At 40.1% G+C, this 12,842-nt stretch overlaps 1 long non-coding RNA gene across 1 annotated transcript in view; it reads right to left on the bottom strand.

Annotated features, from left to right (window-relative positions):
* Positions 1-12,842, bottom strand: part of LOC112983686 (uncharacterized) — a 68,077-nt gene that overhangs the window by 27,204 nt on the left and 28,031 nt on the right. The window lies entirely within an intron of this gene.

The following is a 12,842-nucleotide window of genomic DNA, read 5'->3' on the forward strand; positions in this document are numbered from 1 at the left end:
CAATATACAGGTTAAGGAGTAGTACTGAGCTTTTATGGTTTAAAACAATATTTTGGTGGCATCTTTGGGACTCAAGAAGCAGTATAGCAGGTTCACCATACATTTAGGGATACTCATATACACAGAGGAGTACAGCTTGAGCACACAGGCAGATGTTTTAGTGAGCTTTTGTTGTTTTGCATGAGTCACTTGTTTGTCACCTTTACCATACGAACCAATGACCCCATATATCAAAGTCTCTAATGTTTACTTTGGTTTTAGTAGTTGGTTAAGTCAAAAGATCTATTCCAGTCACCAGGCACTCTTGCAAATTATTAACATTGCAATCCATAATAAAATAAATCGTCAACCACAAAATAACAAGATCTTACCACAACAAAAACAATCGTTCAGTAAATACCCTAGCAATAAACATGAAAATACTTAAATGCAAGTTCCTTGCATTTCCTGTTAGGGGAATGATCCAAAATAAAAAGGTTTCTCAAAGATCATCAGTAGTCCATTCTCTAGCCCACGTTTTCCCAAGCTTGAATTTCTCTCAAAATTGCAAACAGCTGCTTTGCAGGGGTAGAGGGGGTAGGAGAAGAGAAGAGTAGGACAAATCTCCCAAAATCTGTGATGTTTATACCACTTCAGGTAAATATAATTTATGGAAAATTGAGGGAGGAAGGGAAAGAACGCTGTGATCAATAATATTTGAATGCGGTTAAAAATGGTTCAGAGAAGCTGGTCAGACTATTTTCCTGGACTTGTGCTTCAGCTGAACTATTATAATTTCTTTACAAACACAGCACGGTTTAAATCAGTGGAGTAAGCCCATGAGAGACTGCATTGCACTATTCTAAAGGAAAGCATCAGACTGAAAAATATCTTCCTTCTGGGAACACCACTTATTTATATCAATATAACAAACAAAACATTGCTTTGAGTAAAAGCCTTCTCTGTATTATGAGAATAATAAATTAGGGCTGTGTGTTTGGAATTCTAGTTTTATTTAGGTCACTGAAATAAATCTGCAAACATTTCATTTGTGTGAACCCAGACTATTTATTCCTTCTCTGAGTACCTTAATGCAACAAAACATGGAACTCCCCACATGCTTATGTTTCTTTGCATTTCCCTTTCATAGATAGAAAAGGGTCCGAGTTACCAGCTGGAGAACAAGATCTGAACTCCCGCAAAGAGCATGAGTGCCCAGTGCAGGGCTTTCGATGCCAGCCTCCCTCACATTATCAAGCTCACTGTTGCCAGACAAATCCCAAGAAGTTAAGATAAGGATCCAACTACAGTCAGTGGTAGTTTTGATATCAAACTCGGATGTCCTTGAATTATGTCCAAGTCTTTCCTCCTTTTAAGATAAAGGCAGCAGGCTTTTACAATGAGATTTTTCAAGTGTCTGTGCTCATAGTAGGTGCACAAATAGCACCACAGGAGTATCACTGCAGGAGTGCAACTTCCAGGCTCAGGCTTAATTTTCAGTTTCAAGGACTGTGAGTCCATGTGGGCCCCATAATTCTTCACTCCTGTTTTGCAAAAAAATACACTTCTAGCACAGCCACTTCTACACTGAGTATTCAACCTGTGGACAAGACAGTTCGGGATCATCAGTGCCTGGATACAAACCCAACTGCTGTCAGCTGTCTGTGCCTCATCTTCACTCTAGTCACCAGGCTAGTGTTCATTATCAGCATCGATTCAGGCACAGAGCCAGCAAGTATGAAATAGTAGGTGAAGAGAATGAACTGGAGTTTAGGCCAGCTGAACACAAGCCTGTCATGGCAGCATACCTTACAAACACAGAAGAAATGGATACCGAAGGGAGTTACTTTCTTTTGCTGAGCCATTGGCTATCAGGAAGTATCCATTGCCATGTTTCCTAACTCTGCTACCAGGCTTTGTCTAAGAGAAGCAAATAGCAAAGAATACCTTTTAAAAGGTGGTGTTAACATTGACCTGCTGTGTCTAGTTTATTTTCGTATTAGATAAAAGCAGCATGCTAGAAGTCCCATTTGCAAATTAGAAGGTCTCCATCATAATCCTCAGTTTGCTCTAGATTTGTACATATTCAGTAAAAACACAAATTGTATTTATTTTTACAACAGTGCATTTCCTCTCCAAAAAAGTTCTCTGGGCTATTTTTCTTCATGTATATTGATATATTTAAGACTGAATGCCCTGTGTCTTTCTGCCTTACCTGGCTTGTACACGTAGCCTAATAATGTATCGTGCCTTCGACAAAAGTGTATTTTTTTTTCCAACTGCAGTCTTAGTGACCTCCTTTGGAGCAAAGTACAATCAAGGCTTAGTTTACATATTGCTAGGTCGCTCTAGAACAAGATCAGTGAGCCATGGCCGTGTTTCACATGAAACTGAGCCAATATTGTATGCTGCCAACAGCTGATCATATTCAAAAACATCCTAAGCATGCATGGTAACTACCTTTTCTAGCTGAGCCCGGCCCAGTCCCCCTCCGGACAGGCAATGACTGCTGTAAGTAGATCTAGCTGTGTCTCATGATTTTGTCTGGATCCAGGCTGAATCTAACTAGCTCACAGATCTAACGCATGCCTGAGCACAGATTTCTTGTCCAAGAACTTTCCACAGATGCACGTGCATCTACAGTCAAGTCCAGTTCCCAAAAAACAGGATCTCAAATATCTATACTGTAAAGTTATGCGCACACAGCCCTCCAGAATGCCACTTAGGTCCCTTAGGCATTTGGCAGCCGACAGCATATTTAATCCCAGAGGGAACTACCAAAGCCTAATGTCTTCCACCTTGACTGTCCTTTCACTGAGAAAACGTGCTCACAGCAGACATTCAACTCATGGACATGCGATGCATGTGACATTGTTGGCGGAGAGCGATCCTGACTTCCTACCATCCTGATATTTAGGATATACTAAGCAAAGGCAGTTAGGCTGTTGCACGGAATAAAAGGAAACAAGGCAGAGGACAGGGCAGGCAGCAGTGATACCCAACGTTGTATCCCAGGCAGGGAGCAAGAGGAGTTTCCACAACACTTGGAATTTGCTCCCTTTGGCAGCCTCAGAGCCAGAACCGAGGAGCCTCGAGGGCACAGTGTGCACAGCAGAGCACACTGCTTCACCCTTTGGTGGTTGTATTCTGTGGAAAAAGAAAGAGGCTAGGCATACCAAAACCATATAGTAAGAGCTGATCAAAACACCTACATATTATAGAAAGAAGTGTTAAGACAAGCAATACAAGCAGAAGCAGACAGATCTACATGAAGACAAGGGAAAACATGAGCAGACTTCTCAAAGCAAATCAAAAGTCTGCTCTTTCTGCAGCTATGAGATTATCCCATAGCCGTACCTGGACATTTACAATACTTGTCATGAATGCAGACTGAGCAGAAGTGTTTTATTCTGCTTATTAGAAGAATTTCCCCAGCACACTAGCAGGTTTGTTTTGTAAGAGTTTATACAAGGCTATTCTCTACAGCTAACTAGCCAGATCTATGAACACCTTGCACTTCATGTCTTTAGCCAGCTACTTGCAAAGCATACTGGGCAATCTGATGAATGGCAAATATCCAGAGTACTAAATAAAAACCGGATCTATTTCAACACTAATGGAGCTGTTACCTACCACCACTTGTTTTGTATACAATAGATAAACAGCACCAGTAGTTGTGTGGCGTTACTATGGGAATGGGCTATTTCTGGTACCATTCTCAAGGCTGCACAGAGTGTTCCAGCAGCTTCACACTTAACCTACCTCCTTGTGCTAACATTGTGTCGAAGTTTTTAATCACCTGAAATATTTGTTTTAACGACCCATAACTTGAGGTCAACCTTGCCACAAAATAAGCAAGTTCGTAAAGCTACTGGGAAACAGATCATGCAAGTGCAGAGACGGGAATTTCTATTTTACCTAGTTGAAGGTCGTGCTGGCTGGCTTCCAGAGAGCAATGGTTGCATCTTGTTTACGTGAAGCTGAGCAGATAACCCACTCCTCCCACGAACATTTTAAAGTCTGCTATCATGAGGGCTACCTGCCTGGGGGAAACCGGAGCCGGGCAGGCAGAAACCTGTCATCCAGAAAGGTCATGTCACTGTCGTCAGGATGACAGCAGAGACCTGCCCTTTCTACTTCTGCCTGGTTTTCAGCTTCAAAAGGGAGGGATAGCACTCTCAGGAGTGGACCTGGCACTTTCAAAATTCCCAAGCCCTCATATTTTCTTTTAAATATTTACAGCAGAACAGGAAACAGCACAAATTTTGGTCACTTTGCCCCAGCAGCGTGCAGAACCACTGTGCAGTTACAACATCCGTGCAATCTTTGACTCACTCCCATCCAGACTATGGAACAGCTTTACATTTCCTAGCTCTGTGCAGCACTTTCTATGAAGAGCTGGGCTAAACCATTCACTTATTTTATACAGAACACCGGATGGGGCCCTTCCAATAAAATACAATATAAGTTGTTCCTTGCAGAGATATGGGCTGTTCACCTGAGCTTGCTAACAGGATTTGAGCCGCAGCATGATAAGCAAAGAAGCCACTGTCTGCAGTATCCAAAGCTGGACCCAGCTCTCTAGTGAAGGTCTTACCAAGGCTTGGTAGAGCAGACAGATTACTACACATTTTTTTCCTCAAATAACCCTTTCCATTTCACACTCTAGTACAATATTTACTTTTTTCTTAGCAGTACAGAATTGCTGATTAACATCCAGTTTGCATTCCTTGTGCTGTCCTCAATGCCTCTGCTGCAGAACAGCTTCCTCAGTGGATGCGGTCAAACTAAATGATGTATTGTCAACCAGCTAAAAGTTGAGAGTCTAAGTCAGAAATCCTCCTTGTCTCCACTTTTCCAGGGGAAGGCCAAGTGACACGGATAGTTGTAACAGTTTGCAGAGTTGACAAAAATTGTTGCCTTCTGGATAACTGCGGGCAGAAGGCGTTTGCTATTTTACAGAAGTGGATTCATCATTGCTGCACGGAGCCGATTTGCCAGAAATGAAGATGTTGCTCAAAAAGATAAATGCAAAAAAACCCCACCAAAATGCACACTCATAGCATTTTCCCCATGTCTGACATTTCCTATAACAGTTACATAAAACTGACTAATCCTGGCCTTTTTTGAATCAAAGCAACACCTTGCTTGCCAAGGAACTTGATTCAATCAGTGTGACATCTCACCGCAGCTGACCACCTCCCCCCCCTTTCATTCAGGAAGACCTTTGAACAGCTTGTCTCTCCTTTGATCCTTAAGCTCTAAGTCTTGGCAAAACAGCTGCATCACCAGGGTCAAGCAAGGTAATCTGAATCTTTAGATCTATTACCTTGCTGTTGTTCCAAAGAGCATTGTTTTAGAAGCTCCTTATGAGGCATCGCACTGCCCTGGCTGACTGATTTCCTTCCTTTGTCAAGTCCTTACGCCCAAAAGGGAATGCACATGGTTATTTACTTTATTTTTTCTTTTATTTCTATTTTTCTTTCTTCTTTCTCTTCCTTCCTTACACACACATCCCTCCAGTCTCCAACACTTATCTTACCAACTACAGCTAATAAGCCCAGTACATTAAACATTCAATTATTCAGCCTTACATACCATGAGCCACAGAAAGCAAGCATCCCCTTTCCAGTGATGTCAAAAATCAATGCTTTAAAAGTCCACCGGCATTTCTAGCAAATCCTATAATCCCATTAAAGATACTGTTCAGTTGGAACCAGGCAAACATGCAAAAACAGCACAGCATGCACCCCCTCTGAATGCCAGACCGTCACTCAGCATCGTTCCTGCCTACAACCTATATACATCAAGGACACTTGTGAAACATGACCACACAGGAGACTGATCCTATACCTACCTATAGAAAGTTGAGATGTACAGCATAAGCATTGCCACAGTGCCTTATTACTCTGCTCCATCCTTTTTCAGCTAAAAGAGCAATTCAGCTGCTGTCAGCTCTAGGAGACTAATAATTTGTCAGTGGGAAGACTAAGCAGAGCGCTAATAGTGTGGGAGAAGGAAGGCTGGAATAAAGGCAGCTTTCTAGTAATCCACTGTTGAGCTCCACTGGCCTAACATCTAAGTCATGCTAAGTCACTAGTGACTCAGGAGATGTAAAAATAAACCAAAGGATCCATATGGATTTGAACTCTATCCAGTTTCTACGGTGGAGGAAAAGATATGCACAGAAGGCTTCTCAGGGTTCTCCAGCTGAAAGTTTTCTATAGAAAAACAAGCTTCCAGACATCTGCTAAGTTTTGCATCAAATAAGATTTTAGCAAAAACTTAAAGACTTGCAGATTTTGGCTTAAGTCTTTTTGCCCTAAGGTATTAAAGTGTCAGTTTGCAACTTCTTCACCTCCATTTCCAAAATCCCTTTTCCAACTTTTTTTTTTTTAATCTGGAAATGTCACGACACTAAAAGGAAAACAAGAGACTTCATCATCTTGCAATCCACAGCAAAAAGAGGCAGCGGGAAGGCAGGGAAGACTGTAGGAAAGTGAATAAAAAAATTCAGAGGTGAATTTGGAAAATGAACATATCCAATTCACTTTCAAACAGCTGTTTTATCATAAAAATTCTAACAGGAGAGTCCAAGTTTCCACCAAGAATTCTCCATTCATATCTCTTCAGAAGAAAATTGACTTTTAGTGACCTGTAGCCACAAACTGTAAAGCCTCAAAAGACTGTTACTATCCTCTCAACTCACTAAACACATTAGTCTCCTAGTTTACTCTGAATTAGTTCTCAACATATGTCAACAAGTATTTGAGGTAAAAGTTCAAATTTGTTTTTCTGTAAGAGTCCAAATTCTGAGTCCCTGCTTTACACAATCTTAAATCAACAGAAAAACAAACAGAAGCACCGTTAACTTTCTTCACCTTTTTCTGTTACAAGAAACCATGCCACACAGCATACAGAAATTGATCCAGGAGAGTCATCCAATTCCATCATTTCAACTGAAGAAAGTTAGTGGCATTGGCTCAGACAGCACCTGTTGAAAAGAACTAAAGGAGAGGTGGGAGAGCAGTTTAGAAGCACAGATCAGCTACATTTTATAACAAATTCTTCTCCAAGTCTTTCTTTTCTATTTAAGTCTTTATATGTTGGATCCTATTTTTATGATGTTATTTTGGAACAGACTTTTAAAAAAAAAACTAAAAACAGAAGCTGGTCTAGGTCTTAGAAACAAGGACAAGGCATCAATAAAAATAAAGCAAGTCTAGGATGGTCATAAGGCAGCAGCTCACCTTCAACCAGGCCAGCAAGACCTTGTCAGTGGGATTAAGTGGTGAACTGCTGCCAGCAGCTCCACTGCCTCAGCAGTAACCATTACATCAGCTTGTGACATTTTCGCTAATTTACCGTTAAACAAACAGGTGATCTGATGTTAGCAACAATTAAAGCTATTTTCCAGAGACATGCTTTTGAGTGTGAAAGCCAATCTGCTGACCCGGATATATGTGTGCATATGTACACACATACCAGCTTTGTGTGTATGTGTATACAGCATATATGCAGGATTTATACACAGAGCCTGTATATATACACAAATTCTTTTACATAAAAACATTATATATATATAAAATCTTTGTATAACTCTCATATATAAAGCAGTCTTAGCACACTCCTACTTAGGTGAAGATTCAACTGCAACAGACATGTTTTTGATAGACATGTTAAGTATTTAATAATAAACAGAACGGATGTTCTGGTGAGTACATCTGGATTTCCATTGGGACACAGTCCTTGTGCATGGTGTACAGAAGATACCTTCCTCTGCACTGAAAGTAAACTACTTCACACATGATTAATTGAGTATCCACATGATAAGTCAGTTGACTCACTTCAGAGCAACTTTCCCATCTGGGCAAGTCCTAAGTTTCAATCTGCTCGGTCTTCCTTACAGGGGTAGTTTTAATGGAGTTTCAAAAGATAACCAGCATCTCTTAATTTTGCTAGAGCAATTTTCCCTTTTAATTTGATGAATCCACTTTCTAAGCATGACAGTTTCTACTTCCTAATCTGCGTTGCCTTGGAAACAGGCAAAGATTAACTTTCTTAGCCAGGCCATTGATTTCCTCTCCCTTACATATTTATGATTTATTTTAAGCATAGTTGCAAGAGTTACGGTCCAATGAAACCAAGAGCATACTTTAACATCATCAGGATAGTTGATATCAATAGGTGCTAGTGACTTGAATCTCCCATTCCTACACATCATCCGTGTTTGAAATCCAGAAAAGACCAACATACGCATCCAAAGCTTCAGAAATCAATTTTGGGAAAGATCGCCTCAGGCAATTTAACTGCTTCATCCAGCAAGCACATTTTTCCCATTGACACTTAACTTATCAAGTCCTGCTTTTTTGCACTACCTCTTCCTTCTTGTTAATAACCTATGAACATACATAATTGGAAGACCTCCTCCCCTCCTTTAATCTTGGTATAAAATAACTCTAGATTCACACTGGTTTGTCTCCAAACTGAATACTGAATCTGACCTAGCCCATGAAATGAATTTGTGGATGACACTGACTATATTTCTGTTAGCAACAGAGAGTGAAAGACCTGGAAAAAGTCAAAAATCTAATTTCTTAAATAGTTGCAAGCAAAAGCTTTTACATCACCAGTTCAGTAAGCATGACTGAGCAACAACCTCAGACTCCTTCCACAAGGTTGAGGTTTCAGAAACCACGTCAATTTGCCTAAAACAGATTTGCCAGTTGTCTGTTCAGTATGGAAGGCTACAGAGGTAAAAACTTACTGAAGGAGATGAGCATCTACCTCAGGTCCCCATAAGCCAGTACAAACAGGATCAGAATTTGTACCTCAGCCCTAGAATGTCCAATGCCCTTTAAATCAATAGAGTTAACCAAAAATTTGCACTGGAGCCAAATCTGTCCCCAAAATAGTGTCTTTAGTTTAATGGGTAATATTTAGATTTGTAATGGTGAATCACAAAATCCATTTATTAGAGATCCAAATTAAAACCTTTATTTTCAGATCTAGTCCTTAGTTGTTAGGGAAACAGCTGAGATGTAGATGCCTGTAGGGCTCCAGCCTGCACCAGGAACACGAAGGCAAAATACGAATGCATTGCTATTGACTTAGGGCGAGTGGCAGACAAACAAGCATTTACATCAAGAACTTGATGTAACCTATGTCTGATAAGGGACACACTAGAGAACTGGAAGAAACAGGCAAACACTTCTCCAAATCTAGCGTACAGTCCTATAAAACAGACTTCAAGCACAGCAATGTAGCTCAAAAAAGTCAAAGACTTTTTTAACCATTCAAGATGAGCAATGAGAAGCATTAATCCAAGCAAAGGCTTATCTACATTGCCCATTTTTAACGTAACTAGTGATAACTCTGCGGGAAATAAGTGATGGATATACCTATGTTCTTGCTTCCCGCACTGCAGATGTTCACTTCAAGAACATCTAGGCAGAGACACTAAAATAACCAAGCCAAATGAGAAGCTGCTTAACCTGTCACTAGGAAATACTGCACTCTAGATTTTTTTTTTTTTAAGATGGAATCTTAAAACACAATGCAAGACCATTAAATGAAAGGAAAAATTTCTCATTTTAAAAACTTATTTAAAACACCTCTATTTGTGTGGCACCTGCTTAATCTGCAGCCTTTTTGCCTTGTGTGCCATTACAGTTAAACACTGGTTACATTTCTGGCAAATATGACTTTAATTGTCCAGACAAGTCTTCTGTGAATGGAATCTGATACTTTACTCTGTGGAATAATCTCACTATAGGATGATGTTCACACACTGACCACACCACACTAGGTACAAAGTTGGCATGTACGCATCTCCCAGTATAGTTACTGACGTGACGTCCCCCAAGCTCCGCAATGCCCCAGGAAATACAAGCAAAATACCAGTGCATTCCTATTGATTTACAGACAGTAGTGGCAAACCGGCATCGACAACTAGAGCCAAATTTACCCTACATCTAGCAAGGGACACATGGGAAAAATAAGAGAAGTAGAGCAACAAAAAGTCAATCTTAATTAACTTTTATTGACCCTGTTGTATAAACAGAACTGATCAAAGTTAGAGTAGAGCTCTAGCCACATGTTTCTCTTTCAAATGGCAGTTTTGAACTCAGGTTCCAAGAACACAGGTACCAAGAACATTATATCCTAGTTACGGGTGCAGCATAGTCCAGAGCCAACCTTAGCATAGTTAGAGCATAAAGCAAATCCAGAAAGCAGCTGAATGCATAGGGATGAGCATCTCTGGGGACAGACTTCCTCAGTACCTTCAGATGGAAAGCCTGATTTTGCTCCCTTATTACACTTATCAAAGCTGGAGCCCATCACCAATATTGCTGTCAATAAAAGACTTTTTTTGTGCTTCTGTATGGTATAAAAGCTATTTCCTTCAACATAGACTAACAAAAAGTTTTAAAGTAGAACTTTGTTTACAAATAGGCATTTGAATAGAAAGAGGGTAACAGTTCCAATTAAAAATGGCACAAAAGGAGATGCAAACACAGAATAAAAAGGCAAGTTTTAACTAAATTCATATTAACAGACTCTAAATTACCTTTGAGAAACAAGTTATGACCTGTACAGAAACACCAGTTTGGTTTGTCTACCATGAGAAAGTCCATTGATCAAAAAAGCATGGCAAATTCAAAGACACTTATCTGGCCAGGTATTAGTGAAAAGACAGGAGCAGAAGTGGTGATATTTACTACTCTAGATAGTGATTTTAATAGCTATTCAAAATAAAACCTTAACGTGTAAGCCAGCAAGGGGAGTTTGGAAGTGTCACTGCCAGTACCTTTACAGACCAAAAGGAACAATTCCTGATCAGCTGCAGCCAGCATGTTGGTGAAACTAGGCAGGACTTCTGAGGAGTACACCAAAAGAGTTAAACGGTACTGCTCACTATCCCCTGCTGGTAGGGAAATCAGCAGGAACACATCGGTTGCCATACAATTCATTTGCTCAGCCCAGTTTGAAGTTTGAACTAGTTTAAAGGCAAACTAGTTTGAATCACTTAACGTAAATATGGAAGAGAGTTCACTAGCCAGTTCCAGCAGGGAGGGAGAAGCACAGAGCCTGGGTTTTGCCCTTGTAGAGAACAAATTCTTTCATCTGTGCAGAAGTTAGAAATGCAACAAACTTGCTGAACCAGATATATAGATTACCCTTGATTTGTGTACGTGGTGTCTTCATTTGTGGAGACACAAGGTCAGATGACAGTAGCTGTGTTCTTTCTCTGGAGAAAGCTGCACTTTTCACCTTGCCCAGGAGTTCTTTGAGGAAGCTGAATATCCCCTTTTTTAATAATTAAAAAATATATAATTGTTCTTCAGCACAACTATTCTCATGACTTCCCCTTCATATTTCCCAATGTTTTGTTTCATTTCTACTGACATCCATTCTGCTTCTGCCCTCTGGGCCAAAACATCTCCAAGTCTGCTTCACTAGCCCATCCAGCCAGTGAAGAGTAGCTCGGACTGAGCAGAACCGATTTACACAGCCCATCATACAAGATGTGCTACACAGGCTCCTTCTCAACAGCATGATACCTGCAATTTGCAAGCTGCTTCCAGAACAAATAGTCAGTGAGTCTTACAGCACTGGCTGCACTTCACCTCAAGGGTAGAGCTTAAGGTATGATTTGTCAAGTGAGCTACAGCCATTTGTCATGAAGAAACAGCAAGTGGAAAAGCTTTTCTGTTGCATATATTAAAGGGCATCGGTGCTCTTTTTTCAAATTTGCAAGGGATACTAGAGCTGACTTAAAGCAGGGTTTTAAAGCAAACAGTCAGGGACAGGCTTTACCCACACGACTATGGAAAATAACATATTAGACTTCTCTAGCAACATTGCAATAACCTTAGAAAGAAAAAAGCTGTAAAAATATTCTCTGCTGCTTGGCTGCTGGCAAAGGAAAAACATTATCTTACTGCTAAGAAATAAAGTTTTCCTCATGCTGCAATTCATCTTTTTATTCCAATTATTTTTCTTCAGACAGGAAGAGCTGTTTATCTCTTCTCATGATCTGAGGTGTATTAAATGTGCCAACTTGCATTGCTTTGCAACTAGTGCATCTGCAGCCACTGTCAGAATTTTGCCTTAAACAAAAGCTAGCAAATTCTATTTCCTTAGCCATCCTACTGAAATGCTTTATGCTTAAAGTCATTAAGTTCTTGACAATATTAGCATTTTCAAGAAATTACATTTGATTTCCAGGTAACCATTACTATTGAATCACACATACATAGAAAACAGTCCTATCACCTGATTCTGATATCATACTTCATCCTTTCAATAGCTCTTCAGATCTATGGACTGCAGGAGAACTAAGTGACTTGTATAAAGCACAAGATCAGGATCAGGAATTTGAGCCAACTTCGTGGTCAGCTGTCAGAACGTCACTCAGGTATGTAATAAGTATGCAATGTTTTGACTCTTCACAGCGCTTTTCATACACATTAGGTAACACTTGCAATATTCCTGTAAGGACTAAGGAGCACTACAGATGTGGAAAACACAGCAGTCAGAATAAAAAGTTGCATCTACCCTGAAGTGCCATGGATAAGCCATATTCCGCCTCATACTCTACAGAAACTATTTTAACTATGACCTCAACTGACAATTTCCATACAGCAAGTTTAGGCCAGCAGTAGACTCACAAGTTTCTAGTTTTTGGTCCTATGCTCAGGTCACTAAACCACATACATATTGTCACTGAAAAACTGGTGTTGATTCTTGTTCAGAAAGAAAAGAAAAAAAAAGACTCCAAAAGGGAAAAATTGGAAGGGAGAAGAGGAAATCTAGTATTTGATATCTGTGACCATTTAATACTAGAAGACACAGCTCTT

This window comes from Dromaius novaehollandiae, chromosome 8, assembly GCF_036370855.1.
Source record: "Dromaius novaehollandiae isolate bDroNov1 chromosome 8, bDroNov1.hap1, whole genome shotgun sequence".
NCBI classification, from domain to species: domain Eukaryota; kingdom Metazoa; phylum Chordata; class Aves; order Casuariiformes; family Dromaiidae; genus Dromaius; species Dromaius novaehollandiae.